This window comes from Coregonus clupeaformis, unplaced genomic scaffold, assembly GCF_020615455.1.
Source record: "Coregonus clupeaformis isolate EN_2021a unplaced genomic scaffold, ASM2061545v1 scaf1886, whole genome shotgun sequence".
Lineage (NCBI taxonomy): Eukaryota > Metazoa > Chordata > Actinopteri > Salmoniformes > Salmonidae > Coregonus > Coregonus clupeaformis.
In genome coordinates this window covers 1-16,878 of record NW_025535340.1, presented here as the reverse complement: position 1 = coordinate 16,878, position 16,878 = coordinate 1, and the positions used below count along the sequence as shown (strand labels likewise).

Sequence of the window (16,878 nt, the reverse complement as noted above, 5' to 3'; positions counted from 1 at the left end):
ATGTCTAGTTCCCTGTGTCCCTCCCAGCCCAGCTCCATATCTAGTTCCCTGTGTCCCTCCCAGCCCCATGTCTAGTTCCCTGTGTCCCTCCCAGCCTCCATGTCTAGTTCCCTGTGTCCCTCCCAGCCCCATGTCTAGTTCCTGTGTCCTCCCAGCCCAGCCCCATGTCTAGTTCCCTGTGTCCCTCCCAGCCCAGCCCCATGTCTAGTTCCTGTGTCCCTCCCAGCCCAGCCCCATGTCTAGTTCCCTGTGTCCCTCCCAGCCCCATGTCTACTTCCTGTGTCCCTCCCAGCCCAGCTCCATGTCTAGTTCCCTGTGTCCCTCCCAGCTCCATGTCTAGTTCCCTGTGTCCCTCCCAGCCCAGCTCCATGTCTAGTTCCCTGTGTCCCTCCCAGCCCAGCCCCATGTCTAGTTCCCTGTGTCCCTCCCAGCCCAGCTCCATGTCTAGTTCCCTGTGTCCTTCCCAGCCCAGCTCCATGTCTAGTTCCCTGTGTCCCTCCCAGCCCAGCTCCATGTCCCTAGTTCCCAGTGTCCCCTCCCAGCTCCATGTCTAGTTCCCTGTGTCCCTCCCAGCCCATGTCTAGTTCCCTTTGTCCCTCCCAGCCCAGTTCCATGTCTAGTTCCCAGTGTCCTCCCAGCTCCATGTCTAGTTCCCTGTGTCCCTCCCAGCCCAGCTCCATGTCTAGTTCCCTGTGTCCCTCCCACTCCAGCCCCATGTCTAGTTCCCTGTGTCCCTCCCAGCCCAGCTCCATGTCTACTTCCCTGTGTCCCTCCCAGCCCAGCCCCATGTCTAGTTCCCTGTGTCCCTCCCAGGTCCATGTCTAGTTCCCTGTGTCCCTCCCAGCCAAGCTCCATGTCTAGTTCCCTGTGTCCCTCCCAGCACAGCCCCATAATAAGTTCCCTGTGTCCCTCCCAGCTCCATGTCTAGTTCCCTGTGTCCCTCCCAGCCCAGCTCCATGTCTAGTTCCCTGTGTCCCTCCCAGCTCCATGTCTAGTTCCCTGTGTCCCTCCCAGCCCAGCCCCATGTCTAGTTCCCTGTGTCCCCTCCCAGCCCAGCTCCATGTCTAGTTCCCTGTGTCCCTCCCAGCCCCATGTCTAGTTCCCTGTGTCCCTCCCAGCCCCATGTCTAGTTCCCTGTGTCCCTCCCAGCCCAGCCCCATGTCTAGTTCCCTGTGTCCCTCCCAGCTCCATGTCTAGTTCCCTGTGTCCCTCCCAGCCCCATGTCTAGTTCCCTGTGTCCCTCCCAGCCCAGCTCCATGTCTAGTTCCCTGTGTCCCTCCAAGCCCAGCTCCATGTCTAGTTCCCTGTGTCCCTCCCAGCTCCATGTCTAGTTCCCTGTGTCCCTCCCAGCCCCATGTCTAGTTCCTGTGTCCCTCAGCCCAGCCCCATGTCTAGTTCCCTGTGTCCCTCCCAGCCCAGCTCCATGTCTAGTTCCCTGTGTCCTCCCAGCTCCATGTCTACTTCCCTGTGTCCCTCCCAGCTCCATGTCTAGTTCCCTGTGTCCTCCCAGCCCCATGTCTAGTTCCCTGTGTCCCTCCAGCTCCATGTCTAGTTCCCTGTGTCCCTCCCAGCTCCATGTCTAGTTCCCTGTGTCCCTCCCAGCCCAGCCCCATGTCTAGTTTCCCTGTGTCCCTCTCAGCCCAGCTCCATGTCTATTCCCTGTGTCCCTCCCAGCCCCACCCCCCATGTCTAGTTCCCTGTGTCCCTCCCAGCTCCATGTCTAGTTCCCTGTGTCCCTCCCAGCTCCATGTCTAATTCCTGTGTCCCTCCCAGCCCAGCTCCATGTCTAATTCCCTGTGTCCTCCCAGCCCCTCCATGTCTAGTTCCCTGTGTCCCTCCCAGCCCAGCTCCATGTCTAATTCCCTGTGTCCCTCCCAGCTCAGCTCCATGTCTAGTTCCTGTGTCCCTCCAGCCCCATGTCTAGTTCCCTGTGTCCCTCCCAGCCCAGCCCCATGTCTAGTTCCTGTGTCCTCCCAGCTCCATGTCTAGTTCCCTGTGTCCCTCCCAGCTCCATGTCTAGTTCCCTGTGTCCCTCCCAGCCCCATGTCTAGTTCCTGTGTCCCTCCCAGCCCAGCTCCATGTCTAGTTCCCTGTGTCCTCCCAGCCCCATGTCTAGTTCCCTGTGTCCCTCCCAGCCCAGCTCCATGTCTAGTTCCTGTGTCCCTCCCAGCCCCATGTCTAGTTCCCTGTGTCCCTCCCAGCCCAGCTCCATGTCTAGTTCCCTGTGTCCCTCCCAGCCCAGCCCCATATCTAGTTCCCTGTGTCCCTCCGAGCCCAGCTCCATGTCTAGTTCCCTGTGTCCCTCCCAGCTCCATGTCTAGTTCCCTGTGTCCCTCCCAGCCCCATGTCTAGTTCCCTGTGTCCCTCCCAGCCCAGCCCCATGTCTATTTCCCTGTGTCCCTCCCAGCCCCATGTCTAGTTCCCTGTGTCCTCCAGCTCCATGTCTAGTTCCCTGTGTCCCTCCCAGCTCCATGTCTAGTTCCCTGTGTCCCTCCCAGCCCCATGTCTAGTTCCCTGTGTCCCTCCCAGCCCAGCTCCATGTCTAGTTCCCTGTGTCCCTCCCAGCCCCATGTCTAGTTCCCTGTGTCCCTCCCAGCTCCATGTCTAGTTCCCTGTGTCCCTCCCAGCTCCATGTCTAGTTCCCTGTGTCCTCCCAGCCCAGCTCCATGTCTAGTTCCCTGTGTCCCTCCCAGCCCAGCCCCATGTCTAGTTCCTGTGTCCCTCCCAGCCCAGCTCCATGTCTAGTTCCTGTGTCCCTCCCAGCTCCATGTCTAGTTCCCTGTGTCCCTCCCAGCCCCATGTCTAGTTCCCTGTGTCCCTCCCAGCCCAGCCCCATGTCTAGTTCCCTGTGTCCCTCCCAGCCCCATGTCTAGTTCCCTGTGTCCCTCCCAGCCCAGCTCCATGTCTAGTTCCCTGTGTCCCTCCCAGCCCAGCCCCATGTCTAGTTCCCTGTGTCCCTCCCAGCTCCATGTCTAGTTCCCTGTGTCCCTCCCAGCTCCATGTCTAATTCCCTGTGTCCCTCCCAGCCCAGCTCCATGTCTAGTTCCCTGTATCCCTCCCAGCCCAGCTCCATGTCTAGTTCCCTGTGTCCTCCCAGCCCAGCCCCATGTCTAGTTCCCTGTGTCCCTCCCTAGCTCCATGTCTAGTTCCTGTGTCCCTCCCAGCCCAGCCCCATGTCTAGTTCCCTGTGTCCCTCCCAGCCCAGCTCCATGTCTAGTTCCCTGTGTCCCTCCCAGCCCAGCTCCATGTCTAGTTCCCCTGTGTCCCTCCCAGCTACATGTCTAGTTCCTGTGTCCCTCCCAGCTCCATGTCTAGTTCCCTGTGTCCCTCCCAGCCCAGCTCCATGTCTAGTTCCTGTGTCCCTCCCAGCCCAGCTCCATGTCTAGTTCCCTGTGTCCCTCCCAGCCCCATGTCTAGTTCCCTGTGTCCCTCCCAGCCCCATGTCTAGTTCCCTGTGTCCCTCCCAGCCCAGCTCCATGTCTAGTTCCCTGTGTCCCTCCCAGCCCCGCCCCATGTCTAGTTCCCTGTGTCCCTCCCAGCCCCATGTCTAGTTCCCTGTGTCCCTCCCCAGCCCAGCCCCATGTCCTAGTTCCCTGTGTCCTTCCCAGCCCAGCTCCATGTCTAGTTCCCTGTGTCCCTCCCAGCCCAGCTCCATGTCTAGTTCCCTGTGTCCCTCCCAGCCCCATGTCTAGTTCCCTGTATCCCTCCCAGCCCCATGTCTAGTTCCCTGTGTCCCTCCCAGCTCCATGTCTAGTTCCCTGTGTCCCTCCCAGCCCAGCTCCATGTCTAATTCCCTGTGTCCCTCCCAGCCCAGCTCCATGTCTAGTTCCCTGTGTCCCTCCCAGCCCAGCTCCATGTCTAGTTCCCTGTGTCCTCCCCAGCCCAGCCCCATGTCTAGTTCCCTGTGTCCCTCCCAGCCCCATGTCTAGTTCCCTGTGTCCCTCCCAGCCCAGCTCCATGTCTAGTTCCCTGTGTCCTCCCAGCCCCATGTCTAGTTCCTGTGTCCCCCAGCCCAGCTCCATGTCTAGTTCCTGTGTCCCTCCCAGCCCAGCCCCATGTCTAGTTCCCTGTGTCCCTCCGAGCCCAGCTCCATGTCTAGTTCCCTGTGTCCCTCCCAGCTCCATGTCTAGTTCCCTGTGTCCCTCCCAGCCCGCCCTCATGTCTAGTTCCCTGTGTCCCTCCCAGCCCCATGTCTAGTTCCCTGTGTCCCTCCCAGCTCCATGTCTAGTTCCCTGTGTCCCTCCCAGCTCCATGTCTAGTTCCCTGTGTCCCTCCCAGCCCCATGTCTAGTTCCCTGTGTCCCTCCCAGCCCAGCTCCATGTCTAGTTCCCTGTGTCCCTCCCAGCCCCATGTCTAGTTCCCTGTGTCCCTCCCAGCCCCATGTCTAGTTCCCCTGTGTCCCTCCCAGCTCCATGTCTAGTTCCCTGTGTCCCTCCCAGCCCAGCTCCATGTCTAGTTCCTGTGTCCCTCCCAGCCCCTGCCCCATGTCTAGTTCCCTGTGTCCCTCCCAGCCCAGCTCCATGTCTAGTTCCCTGTGTCCCTCCCAGCCCAGCCCCATGTCTAGTTCCCTGTGTCCCTCCCAGCTCCATGTCTAGTTCCCTGTGTCCCTCCCAGCTCCATGTCTAATTTCCTGTGTCCCTCCCAGCCCAGCTCCATGTCTAGTTCCCTGTATCCCTCCCAGCCCCATGTCTAGTTCCCTGTGTCCCTCCCAGCTCCATGTCTAGTTCCCTGTTTCCCTCCCAGCCCAGCCCCATGTCTAGTTCCCTGTGTCCCTCCCAGCCCAGCTCCATGTCTAGTTCCCTGTGTCCCTCCCAGCCCAGCTCCATGTCTAGTTCCCTGTGTCTCTCCCAGCCCAGCTCCATGTCTAGTTCCCTGTGTCCCTCCCAGCCCCATGTCTAGTTCCCTGTATCCCTCCCAGCCCAGCTCCATGTCTAGTTCCCTGTGTCCCTCCCAGCCCAGCTCCATGTCTAATTCCCTGTGTCCCTCCCAGCTCCATGTCTAGTTCCCTGTGTCCCTCCCAGCCCCATATCTAGTTCCCTGTGTCCCGCCCAGCCCAGCTCCATGTCTAGTTCCCTGTGTCCCTCCCAGCTCCATGTCTAGTTCCCTGTGTCCCTCCCAGCTCCATGTCTAGTTCCCTGTGTCCCTCCCAGCCCAGCTCCATGTCTAGTTCCCTGTGTCCCTCCCAGCCCAGCTCCATGTCTAGTTCCTGTGTCCCTCCAGCCCAGCTCCATGTCTAGTTCCCTGTGTCCCTCCCAGCTCCATATCTAGTTCCCTGTGTCCCTCCCAGCTCCATGTCTAGTTCCCTGTGTCCCTCCCAGCCCAGCTCCATGTCTAGTTCCCTGTGTCCTCTCCAGCCCAGCTCCATGTCTAGTTCCCTGTGTCCCTCCCAGCCCAGCTCCATGTCTAGTTCCCTGTGTCCTCCCAGCTCCATGTCTAGTTCCCTGTGTCCCTCCCAGCCCAGCTCCATGTCTAGTTCCCTGTGTCCAGCCCAGCTCCATGTCTAGTTCCTGTGTCCTCCCAGCCCCATGTCTAGTTCCCTGTGTCCTCCCAGCCCAGCTCCATGTCTAGTTCCCTGTGTCCTCCCAGCCCAGCTCCATGTCTAGTTCCCTGTGTCCCTCCCAGCCCCATGTCTAGTTCCCTGTGTCCCTCCCAGCCCAGCTCCATGTCTAGTTCCCTGTGTCCCTCCCAGCCCAGCTCCATGTCTAGTTCCCTGTGTCCCTCCCAGCCCCATGTCTAGTTCCTGTGTCCCTCCCAGCTCCATGTCTAGTTCCCTGTGTCCCTCCCAGCTCCATGTCTCGTTCCCTGTGTCCCTCCCAGCCCCATGTCTAGTTCCCTGTGTCCTCCCAGCCCAGCTCCATGTCTAGTTCCCTGTGTCCTCTCCAGCACAGCCCCATGTCTAGTTCCCTGTGTCCCTCCCAGCTCCATGTCTAGTTCCCTGTGTCCTCCCCAGCCCAGCCCCATGTCTAGTTCCCTGTGTCCCTCCCAGCTCCATGTCTAGTTCCCTGTGTCCCTCCCAGCCCAGCCCCATGTCTAGTTGCCTGTGTCCCTCCCAGCTCCATGTCTAGTTCCCTGTGTCCCTCCCAGCACAGCCCCATGTCTAGTTCCCTGTGTCCCTCCCAGCTCCATGTCTAGTTCCCTGTGTCCCTCCCAGCCCAGCTCCATGTCTAGTTCCCTGTGTCCCTCCCAGCCCCATGTCTAGTTCCCTGTGTCCCTCCCAGCCCAGCTCCATGTCTAGTTCCCTGTGTCCCTCCCAGCCCAGCTCCATGTCTAGTTCCCTGTGTCCCTCCCAGCCCAGCTCCATGTCTAGTTCCCTGTGTCCCTCCCAGCCCCATGTCTAGTTCCCTGTGTCCCTCCCAGCCCCATGTCTAGTTCCCTGTGTCCTCCCAGCTCCATGTCTAGTTCCTGTGTCCCTCCCAGCCCAGCTCCCATGTCTAGTTCCTGTGTCCCTCCCCAGCCCCATGTCTAGTTCCCTGTGTCCCTCCCAGCCCCATGTCTAGTTCCCTGTGTCCCTCCCAGCCCAGCTCCATGTCTAGTTCCTGTGTCCTCCCAGCCCCATGTCTAGTTCCCTGTGTCCCTCCCAGCCCCATGTCTAGTTCCCTGTGTCCCTCCCAGCCCCATGTCTAGTTCCTGTGTCCCTCAGCCCCATGTCTAGTCCCTGTGTCCCCTCAGCTCCATGTCTAGTTCCCTGTGTCCCTCCAGCCCCATGTCTAGTTCCCTGTGTCCCTCCCAGCCCAGCTCCATGTCTAGTTCCCTGTGTCCCTCCCAGCTCCATGTCTAGTTCCCTGTGTCCCTCCCAGCTCCATGTCTAGTTCCTGTGTCCCTCCCAGCTCCATGTCTAGTTCCTGTGTCCCTCCCAGCTCCATGTCTAGTTCCCTGTGTCCCTCCCAGCTCCATGTCTAGTTCCCTGTGTCCTCCCAGCTCCATGTCTAGTTCCTGTGTCCCTCCCAGCCCCATGTCTAGTTCCCTGTGTCCTCCCAGCCCAGCTCCATGTCTAGTTCCCTGTGTCCCTCCCAGCCCCATGTCTAGTTCCCTTTGTCCCTCCCAGCTCCATGTCTAGTTCCCTGTGTCCCTCCCAGGCTCCATGTCTAGTTCCCTGTGTCCTCCCAGCCCAGCTCCATGTCTAATTCCCTGTGTCCCTCCCAGCCCAGCTCCATGTCTAGTTCCTGTGTCCCTCCCAGCCCAGCTCCATGTCTAGTTCCCTGTGTCCCTCCCAGCCCAGCCCCATGTCTAGTTCCTGTGTCCCTCCCAGCCCCATGTCTAGTTCCCTGTGTCCCTCCCAGCCCAGCTCCATGTCTAGTTCCCTGTGTCCTCCCAGCCCAGCTCCATGTCTAGTTCCCTGTGTCCCTCCCAGCCCAGCCCCATGTCTAGTTCCCTGTGTCCCTCCCAGCCCCCTGTCTAGTTCCCTGTGTCCCTCCCCAGCCCAGCTCCATGTCTAGTTCCCTGTGTCCTCCCAGCCCCATGTCTAGTTCCCTGTGTCCCTCCCAGCCTCCATGTCTAGTTCCCTGTGTCCCTCCCAGCTCCATGTCTAGTTCCCTGTGTCCCTCCCAGCTCCATGTCTAGTTCCTGTGTCCCTCCCAGCCCCCCATGTCTAGTTCCTGTGTCCCTCCCAGCCCAGCTCCATGTCTAGTTCTCTGTGTCCCTCCCAGCCCAGCTCCATGTCTAATTCCCTGTGTCCCTCCCAGCCCCATGTCTAGTTCCCTGTGTCCCTCCCAGCCCAGCTCCATGTCTAGTTCCCTGTGTCCCTCCCAGCCCAGCTCCATGTCTAGGTCCCTGTGTCCCCCCAGCCCAGCCCCATATATAATTGATGTAGCTCTTGCCTCCCTGACACACCAGTGACAGATTGCCTTCTGATCTCTGACTAGGACCACAGAGGGCTGTATGACTACGTGCCTGAGAGAAAATCCTCATCATTATAAGGACCCCCCATGGAGAGCTGTGATTGGTTGAACCTTCGATAGATGATAAATCCTGATCTCTCTGTCTGTGCTTAGTTCCTACGGTGTCTAACCAGCGTGTGTGTGTGATTACTTGATTTTATACTGAACAAAAATATAAACGCAACATGTAAAGTGTTGATGTTTCATTTTGTCACACAACACAATGCCACAGATGCCTCAAGTTTTTAGGGAGCGTGCAATTGGCATGCTGACTGCAGGATTGTCCACCAGAGCTGTTGCCAGATAATTGAATGTTCATTTCTCTACCATAAGCCGCCTCCAACATCGTTTTAGAGAATTTGGCAGTACGTCCAACAGGCCTCACAACCGCAGACCACGTGGTCTGGGGGGGGGGGGGGTGCTGAGGAGTATTTTTGTCTGTAAGAAAGCCCTTTTGTTGGGAAATACACATTCTGATTTGCTGGGCGAAGAAGCTGGATGTTTCGGCCCTGGGCTGGCTGCTCCCAAAGCTCAGTGGTGACTGCTGATCTCCAGTAAGTGGTTAGTCTCCTTTATCTAACCCACCAAAGCTCAGTGGTGACTGCTGATCTCCAGTCAGTGGTTACAGGCAGAGTTTGAGGTAGAATAATTGAAACATCAGCTCCTAGGTCAGTTAATAAATGTTGTCATAATAATTCCCCTTCACAGTGCCATGGTGCCTTGCCAGTATCATCAACTGAATCGTCCTTAACTCTGCAGCTCTCTCTCTCTCTCTCTCTCTCTCTCTCTCTCTCTCTCTCTCTCTCCATCTCTCTCTCTCTCTCTCTCTCTCTCTCTCTCTCTCTCTCTCTTTATCCTCTATCTCTCTCTCTCTCTCTCTCTCTCTCTCTCTCTCTCTCTCTCTCTCTCTCTCTCTCTCTCTCTCTCTCTCTCTCTCTCTCTCTCTCTCTCTCTCTCTCTCTCTCTCTCTCTCTCTCTCTCTCTCTCTCTCTCTCTTACCCCCCATGTTTCAGAGTTTGAGCAGTGATGATTAATAGCCCATTAATGTGATGATTAGGCTAATGAAGTCATCAGGGATTGGCTGGAGCTAAGGCCCTCCAGGAGGTCTGGTGTCTCTGCTGCTCAGTCACACGCACAGTTCAAAGTAGAAGAATACACAGGAGGTTTGGCCAGTTTGAGACAGCAGGGATTCTCAAAGCCTTATTAAAGTTCCATAGCAATAAAGCCTTCCACAGATTCAAACTTTTCCTTTTGACAGTTGGATATTACATAGCAGTAACCTCTAGGACTTTTCTATTACTGTTGAGTAAGATAGACATAGGGGTTTAATGATTGCCATGGCATCAGCCTACAGTGACTAGATACGACAATAGGAATGGAAAACTGTGTATGTACTCATGTGAACCAATCAGCCTACGCTCATACGTTGAGGGGACAACTTAAGCAGGTTTGGTCCCAAATGGCATCCTAGTTTCCTGAGTAGTGCACTACTTTAGACCAGGGCCCATAGGGCATAGGGTGCCATTTTGGACACAGCTAACTAGTTAGATGGGGAAACATACATGATATGTTCTCTTCCATGAAGTCTGTCTCTATCCAGCTCCCTGTGAAGTGATCCGTCTCTATCCAGCTCCCTGTGAAGTGATCCGTCTCTATCCAGCTCCCTGTGAAGTGATCCGTCTCTATCCAGCTCCCTGTGAAGTGATCCGTCTCTATCCAGCTCCCTGTGAAGTGATCCATCTCTATCCAGCTCCCTGTGAAGTGATCAGTCTCTATCCAGATCCCTGTGAAGTGATCCGTCTATATCTAGCTCCCTGTGAAGTGATCCGTCTCTATCCAGCTCCCTGTGAAGTGATCCGTCTCTATCCAGCTCCCTGTGAAGTGATCAGTCTCTATCCAGCTCCCTGTGAAGTGATCCGTCTATATCTAGCTCCCTGTGAAGTGATCCGTCTCTATCCAGCTCCCTGTGAAGTGATCCGTCTATATCCAGCTCCCTGTGATGTGATCAGTCTCTATCCAGATCCCTTTGAAGTGATCCGTCTCTATCCAGCTCCCTGTGAAGTGACCCGTCTATATCCAGCTCCCTGTGAAGTGATCAGTCTCTATCCAGCTCCCTGTGAAGTGATCCGTCTCTATCCAGCTCCCTGTGAAGTGATCCGTCTCTATCCAGCTCCCTGTGAATTGATCCGTCTCTATCCAGCTCCCTGTGAAGTGATCAGTCTCTATCCAGCTCCCTGTGAAATGATCCGTCTATATCCAGCTCCCTGTGAAGTGATCCGTCTATATCCAGCTCCCTGTGATCAGTCTATATCCAGCTCCATGTGAAGTGATACGTCTCTATCCAGCTCCCTGTGAAGTGATCCGTCTCTATCCAAATCCCTGTGAAGTGATCCGTCTCTATCCAGCTCCCTGTGAAGTGATCCGTCTCTATCCAGCTCCCTGTGAAGTGATCTGTCTATATCTAGCTCCCTGTGAAGTGATCCGTCTCTATCCAGCTCCCTGTGAAGTGATCCGTCTCTAACCAGCTCCTGTGAAGTGATCCGTCTCTATCCAGCTCCCTGTGAAGTGATCCGTCTCTATTCAGCTCCTGTGAAGTGATCTGTCTCCATATCTAGCTCCTGTGAAGTGATCAGTCTCTATCAGCTCCTGTGAAGTGATCCATCTCTATCAGCTCCTGTGAAAGTGATCCGTCTATCTCCAGCTCCTGTGAAGTGATCCGTCTCTATCCAGCTCCTGTGAAGTGATCCGTCTATATCCAGCCCCTGTGAAGTGATCTGTCTATATCTAGCTCCTGTGAAGTGATCCGTCTCTATCCAGCTCCCTGTGAAGTGATCTGTCTATATCTAGCTCCCTGTGAAGTGATCAGTCTCTATCCAGCTCCCTGTGAAGTGATCCGTCTCTATCCAGCTCCCTGTGAAGTGATCAGTCTATATCCAGCTCCCTGTGAAGTGATCCGTCTATATCCAGCTCCCTGTGAAGTGATCCGTCTATATCCAGCTCCCTGTGAAGTGATCCGTCTCTATCCAGCTCCCTGTGAAGTGATCCGTCTATATCTAGCTCCCTGTGAAGTGATCTGTCTATATCTAGCTCCCTGTGAAGTGATCAGTCTCTATCCAGCTCCCTGTGAAGTGATCAGTCTCTATCCAGCTCCCTGTGAAGTGTTCCGTCTATATCTAGCTCCCTGTGAAGTGATCTGTCTATATCTAGCTCCCTGTGAAGTGATCAGTCTCTATCCAGCTCCCTGTGAAGTGATCCATCTCTATCCAGCTCCTTGTGAAGTGATCCGTCTATATCCAGCTCCCTGTGAAGTGATCCGTCTCTATCCAGCTCCCTGTGAAGTGATCCGTCTATATCTAGCTCCCTGTGAAGTGATCTGTCTATATCTAGCTCCCTGTGAAGTGATCCGTCTCTATCCAGCTCCCTGTGAAGTGATCTGTCTATATCTAGCTCCCTGTGAAGTGATCAGTCTCTATCCAGCTCCCTGTGAAGTGATCCGTCTCTATCCAGCTCCCTGTGAAGTGATCAGTCTATATCCAGCTCCCTGTGAAGTGATCCGTCTCTATCATGCTCCCTGTGAATTGATCCGTCTCTATCCAGCTCCCTGTGCAGTGATAAGAGTTGTGATCAGTCACTATCCAGCTCCCTGTGAAGTGATAAGAGTTGTGATCAGTCTCTATCCAGCTCCCTGTGAAGTGATAAGAGTTGTGATCAGTCTCTATCCAGCTCCCTGTGAAGTGATCAGTCTCTATCCAGCTCCTGTAGTGATAAGAGATTGTGATCCGTCTCTATCCAGCTCCCTGTGAAGTGATAAGAGTTGTGATCCGTCTCTATCCAGCTCCCTGTGAAGTGATAATAGTTGTGATCAGTCTCTATCCAGCTCCCTGTGAAGTGATCAGTCTCTATCCAGCTCCCTGTGAAGTGATAAGAGTTGTGATCCGTCTCTATCCAGCTCCCTGTGAAGTGATAAGAGTTGTGATCAGTCTCTATCCAGTTCCCCGTGAAGTGATCAGTCTCTATCCAGCTCCCTGTGAAGTGATCAGTCTCTATCCAGCTCCCTGTGCAGTGATAAGAGTTGTGATCAGTCTCTATCCAGCTCCCTGTGAAGTGATAATAGTTGTGATCCGTCTCTATCCATCTCCCTGTGCAGTGATAATAGTTGTGATCAGTCTCTATCCAGCTCCCTGTGAAGTGATAATAGTTGTGATCAGTCTCTATCCAGCTCCCTGTGAAGTGATAATAGTTGTGATCCGTCTCTATCCATCTCCCTGTGCAGTGATAATAGTTGTGATCAGTCTCTATCCAGCTCCCTGTGAAGTGATAATAGTTGTGATCAGTCTCTATCCAGCTCCCTGTGAAGGATCATATATGGTAGTAACTATGAGAAGACAGAAGGAGCTATCTGCTGTATCTCTCCAGTCCCTGTGATGTGATCCTATATGCTATCTGCTGTATCTCTCCAGTCCCAGTGGTAATAGTGTTGGATCCTCTCATCTCTTTGCTAATTGAGTCAGTTTGTATTAAAACTTCCAACAAAGAGACCAAACACACAAGTTATATCCCAGCGTGAATACTGACATCACAATCATTAGTCTCACTGTTGTTATTGTCCCTGAGAGAGTTATCTTATTAAAAAGTTATTATCCTTCTCTCCTCTCTTCTCTCCTCCCTCTTCTTCCTTCCGCTCTTCTCTCCTCCCCTCCTCTCCACTCTCTTCTCCTCTGCTCTCTCTCCCCTCTTCTCCTCTCTCCTCTCCTCTCCTCTCTTCTTCTCTCTATCTTCTCTCTCCTCTTCTCTCTCTCCTCTCTTTCCTTCTTCTCCTTCCTCTCTTCTCTCTCCTCTCCTTCTCCTCTCTCTCCTATCTCTCTCTCTCTATCTCCTCTCCTCTCCTCCTCCTCTCCTCTCCTCTCTCTCTCCTCTCCTCTCCTCTCCCTCCTCCCTTCCCTCTCCTCTCATCTCCCCTCCTCTCTCCCCTCCTCTCTCCCCTCCCTTCCTCTCCTCTCCTCACTCCTTCCTCCTCTCCCCTGCTCTCCTCTCTTCTCCGTCTCCAGCTCCAGAAGACTCTGTCAGAGTTGGATGAAGATGATCCGTGTTATGAGTTCCGTCGGGAGCGTTTCACGGTTCACAGGACTCACCTCTATTTCCTTCACTACGAGTATGAACCCAGCCCTGACCACACAGACGTTACACTGGTGGCACAGCTCTCCATGGACAGGTAGGAAGACAGACCTTACACAGCTCTCCATGGACAGGTAGGAAGACAGACCTCACACAGCTCTCCATGGACAGGTAGGAAGACAGACCTCACACAGCTCTCCATGGACAGGTAGGAAGACAGACCTCACTCAGCTCTCCATGGACAGGTGAAGACAGACCTCGCACCAGCTCTCCATGGACAGGTAGGAAGACAGACCTTACACAGCTCTCCATGGACAGGTAGGAAGACAGACCTCACACAGCTCTCCATGGACAGGTAGGAAGACAGACCTCACACAGCTCTCCATGGACAGGTAGGAAGACAGACCTCACACAGCTCTCCATGGACAGGTAGGAAGACAGACCTTACTCAGCTCTCCATGGACAGGTAGGAAGACAGACCTACACACAGCTCTCCATGGACAGGTAGGAAGACGAGACCTAACACAGCTCTCCATGGACAGGTAGGAAGACAGACCTCACACAGCTCTCCATGGACAGGTAGGAAGACAGACCTTACACAGCTCTCCATGGACAGGTGGGAAGACAGACCTCACACAGCTCTCCATGGACAGGTAGGAAGACAGACCTTACTCAGCTCTCCATGGACAGGTAGGAAGACAGACCTCACACAGCTCTCCATGGACAGGTAGGAAGACAGACCTTACACAGCTCTCCATGGACAGGTAGGAAGACAGACCTCACACAGCTCTCCATGGACAGGTAGGAAGACAGACCTCACACAGCTCTCCATGGACAGGTAGGAAGACAGACCTCACACAGCTCTCCATGGACAGGTAGGAAGACAGACCTTGCCACACAGCTCTCCATGGACAGGTAGGAAGACAGACCTCACACAGCTCTCCATGGACAGGTAGGAAGACAGACCTCACACAGCTCTCCATGGACAGGTAGGAAGACAGACCTCACACAGCTCTCCATGGACAGGTAGGAAGACAGACCTCAGCACAGCTCTCCATGGACAGGTAGGAAGACAGACCTCACACAGCTCTCCATGGACAGGTAGGAAGAACAGACCTCACACAGCTCTCCATGGACAGGTAGGAAGACAGACCTCACACAGCTCTCCATGGACAGGTAGGAAGACAGACCTCACACAGCTCTCCCATGGACAGGTAGGAAGACAGACCTCACACAGCTCTCCATGGACAGGTAGGAAGACAGACCTCACGCAGCTCTCCATGGACAGGTAGGAAGACAGACCTCACACAGCTCTCCAAGGACAGGTCCAGTCAGTCATATGTCTATAGCTCTGGGTACAGTAGGGGAAGAAGACAAGAGTAGGACAAGGCTACTATGTGTTGTTCTTTATAAAACATGCCTCCGGACCCTCAGGACAGGGACAGTCCACAGCTAGTTTTTAAGAGAGAGAGACATGTTTGTTCAGGCAGTATTGCTATAAAGCAAACATAGTTATTCTGAGTGATCTTCTAAAACATAATCAGATACTAGGCTACTGCTGTAACCTCTGACTCAGTGGAGGACGAGACTACAGGAAACAAACTAATCTGACTAATCAGGCCAGAGAGGGTCTGTAGCAGCTGCATCCAAGCATCTCAATATGTAGCTGAGTCTCTGTGTGTCTGTCTGTGTGGGTCTCTGTGTCGTCTGTGTGTCTGTGTTTGCGTATGTGGGTCTCTGTGTGTCTGTCTCTGTGTGTCTCTGTGTGTGTGTGTGTGTGTCTCTGTCTCTGTGTCTGTGTCTGTCTCTGTGTCTGTGTCTGTGTCTCTGTGTGTCTCTGTGGTGTCTCTGTGTGTGTGTGTGTGTCTCTGTGTCTGTGTGTGTGTGTGTGTGCTCTGTGTGTCTCTGTGTCTCTCTGTGTGTGTGCGTGTCTCTCTCTGTGTGTGTGTGTCTCTGTGTGTCTCTGTGTGTGTGTGTGTCTGTGTGTCTGTGTGTGTGTGTGTCTCTGTGTGTCTGTGTGTGTGTGTCTCTGTGTCTCTCTGTGTGTGTGTGTGTCTCTCTCTCTGTGTGTGTGTGTGTCTCTGTGTGTGTGTCTCGGTGTGTCTCTGTGTCTGTGTGTGTGTGTGTCTCTGTGTGTCTCTGTGTGTGTGTTTGTCTCTGTGTGTCTCTGTATGTGTGTGTGTGTCTCTGTGTGTCTCTGTGTGTGTCTCTGTCTCTCTGTGTGTGTGTGTGTCTCTCTGTCTCTCTGTGTGTGTCTCTGTCTCTCTGTGTGTGTCTGTGTGTGTGTGCGTGAGTGTGACCCAGTTGTGAGAGGAGCTGGAGGTCCCAGTTGTCTGGAGAAGTTGTAGACGTCGTATACGAGGATACTTCATCATTACTGATGTTTACAACAACAACAACAACAGCAGTAATATCATACTCTGATAGTGACTGATTCATTTTCCTGAACCATGAGAAATCACTTGCATTGTGTGTCAGTTAATTAGCCTGGTAAGTCAGTAAGGGCATCCCAAATGGCGCCCTATTCATAACATGGTGCACTACTTATGACCAGGCTCTATGGCGCTTGTCAAAGTAGTGCACTATGTAGGAATAGGTACCATTTGGGACCAGTGATGTACTTCACAGTGCCTTCGGAACGTATTAGCAGCGGCGTTTACTTTTTCCAAATTTTGTTAGGTTACAGCCTTATTCTAAAATTAATTAAATTGTTTTTCCCTCATCCAATCTACTCACAATACCCCATAATGACAAAGCAAAAACTGTTTTTAAAAATATGTTTTTACGCTAATTTATAGATAAGAGACCCTTTACTCAGTACTTTGTTGAAGCACCTTTGGCAAGCGATTACAGCCTCGAGTCTTCTTGGGTATGGCGCTGGCTAAACTTGGCCACCTGCTATTTGGGGAGTTTTACATTCTTCTCTGCAGATCCCTCTCCAAGCTCTGTCAGGGTGTATTGGGAGCGGCTGCTACAGCTATTTTCGAGGTCTCTCCAGAGATGTTCAATCGGGTTCAAGTCCGGGCTCTGGCTGGGCCACTCAAGACATTCAGAGACTTGTCCCCGAAGCCACTCCTGCATTGTCTTGGGTGTGTGCTTAGGGTCGTTGTCCTGTTAGGTGAAACTTCGCCAGTCTGAGGGTCCTGGCGCTCTGGAGCAGGTTTTGTTAAGAATCTCTCTGTACTTGCTCCGTTTGCCTCTTTGCTCGATCCTGACTAGTCTCCCAGTCCCTGCTGCTGAAAAATATCCCAGCAGCATGATGCTGCCACCACCATGCTTCACCGTAGGGATGGTGCCAGGTTTCTCCAGACGTGAACTGGTTGGCATTCAGGCCAAAGAGTTCCAACCTGGTTTCACTCAGACCAGAGAATCTTGTTTCTCTTGGTCTGAGAGTCCTTTACGTGCCATTTGGCAAACTCCAAGCGGGCTGTCATGTGCCTTTTACTGAGGAGTGGCTTCTGTCTGGCCACTCTACCATAAAGGCCTGATTGGTGGAGTGCTGCAGAGATGGTTGTCCTTCTGAAAGGTTCTCCCATCTCCAAAGAGGAACTCTGGAGCTCTGTCCGAGTGGCCATCGGGTTCTTGGTCACCTCCCTGACCAAGGCTCTTCTCCCCCCATTACTCAGTTTGGCGGCGCGCTCTAGGAAGAGTCTTGGTGGTTCCAAACTTCTTCCATTTAAGAATGATGGAGGCCACTGTGTTCTTGGGGACCTTCAATGCTGCAGATATTTTTGGTACCCTTCCCCAGATCTGTGCCTCGACACAATCCTGTCTCGGAGCTCTCACGGACAATTCCTTCGACCTCAAGTCTTGGTTTTGCTCTGACATGCACTCGTCTGACTGTGGGACCTTATATAGACAGGTGGGTGCCTTTCCAAATCATGTC

The 16,878-nt window shown here is 53.9% G+C and overlaps 1 pseudogene; it reads left to right on the top strand.

Annotated features, from left to right (window-relative positions):
- LOC121562626 overlaps window positions 1–13,213 on the top strand; it is an 86,122-nt pseudogene extending 72,909 nt beyond the window's left edge.
- The last annotated feature ends 3,665 nt before the right edge of the window (window positions 13,214–16,878 follow it).